Source organism: Brassica oleracea, chromosome C7 (genome assembly GCF_000695525.1).
Source record: "Brassica oleracea var. oleracea cultivar TO1000 chromosome C7, BOL, whole genome shotgun sequence".
NCBI lineage: Eukaryota > Viridiplantae > Streptophyta > Magnoliopsida > Brassicales > Brassicaceae > Brassica > Brassica oleracea.
The window spans coordinates 14,411,216-14,413,022 of NC_027754.1; positions in this window are offsets into that span (position 1 = coordinate 14,411,216).

The following is a 1,807-nucleotide window of genomic DNA, read 5'->3' on the forward strand; positions in this document are numbered from 1 at the left end:
GCAGGAAAAATAATTTTTTTAAATGGAATACGTGGTAAAATTAACTACGATTGCATGGTTATAATGAGATGTGGCCGACAAGAACTAGTATGGGGTTATACGACTATGATGGTAACGGGGATATTGGAAGGGGTTCTCTGGTTGATTTCAAAAATATTGTGGTGGTTGCGATTTCAGGGTATCTTTAAACCCAAATTAAGAAGCTCTAGAGAGCCTATAAGCCGTTTGTATAATGAGAGCACTTAGTTAGAATTGCCGAGGAATGGGGAGTAAATAAGCTCTAGAGAGCCTATAAGCCGTTTGTATAATGAGAGCACTTAGTTGGAATTGCCGAGGAATGGGGAGTAAATGGACTATAAGTTATTTAAGAGAAATATGGCATAAACATAAACCAGACTTTTTATTTTTATCGGAAACTAAGCAGGAATTTGAGTTCGTTCAAGGATTTCAAGCCCATTTTGGATTTGATAATTTAGTTACGGTTGATCCAGTAGGGCGGAGTGGTGGGCTGGCACTATACTATAACAATGATTATCAGGTGAAGGTATTATTTTCAAGTAACCGAATGATAGATGTGGAAGCAGTGGCTTTAGGAAAGACGATTTTTTTAACATTTGTGTACGGGGATCCAGTGCCAGATTTGAGGGAGCAGGTGTGGGAACGTTTGACTAGATATGGATTGTCGAGATCGGAACCTTGGTTTATTATTGGGGATCTAAATGAGATTACAGTAAACCATGAAAAGGAGGGGGGCTCTCTGAGGAGTGCTGCATCATTTGTTCCTTTTAATAACATGATTAGGAACACTGGTTTACTGGAGTTTCCTACAAAAGGAAATAAATTGTCATGGCGAGGACGACGAGGAAAAGGAAAAGGGGCAGTGACGGTAAGATGCCGATTAGACCGAGCACTAGCGAATGAGGAGTGGCACACGCTATTCCCATGTTCCCATACTGAATATCTGAATATGGTGGCATCGGATCATCGTCCATTGGTGGCTTACTTGGAAGATAAAATTGTTAGAAAAAGAGGCCAATTTCGATTTGATAAGCGATGGCTTGGTCAGGAAGGCCTAATGGAATCAATTACGATGGGTTGGTCGGAACATAATGAGGATAGCGGAAATGGGTTAGTGGAAAAGATTAGTAATTGTCGCCATGCAATTTCCAGATGGAGGAAAAATAATCCTCCTTTTGGAAAGGACAAAATTGCGGATCTACAAAAGGCTCTCGAGGAGGTTCAGAACGATGATACCAGGTCTCATGAGGAGATATTGGAAGTTTCCAGAAAGTTGCAAGAGGCATATCAGGATGAAGAGGAGTATTGGCATCAGAAAAGTAGGAACATGTGGTATTCATCAGGGGATCTCAATAAGAAATTCTACCATGCTTTAACTAAGCAACGGAGGGTGCGCAATAGGATTGTTGGACTTCATGATGCAGCTGGAAATTGGATTACGGACGATAATGGGGTGGAAAAAGTAGCAGTTGATTACTTCGCAGAGCTATTTACTACCACTGCTCCATCAGAGTTTGATAATTTTCTATCAGAGATAACACCGGGGACTACGGCTCAAATGAATCAGTGGCTATTGAGGCTGGCGACTGAGGAAGAGGTGAGAGAGACTTTATTTATGATGCATCCGGAGAAGACACCAGGGCCTGATGGCATGACAGCTCTTTTCTTTCAACATTCGTGGCATCTTATTAAGGGTGATCTGGTGGAAATGGTGAATAACTTCCTGATAACGGGAGAAATGGATTCAAGGTTAAATATAACGCATATCTGTATGATTCCAAAGACAGAA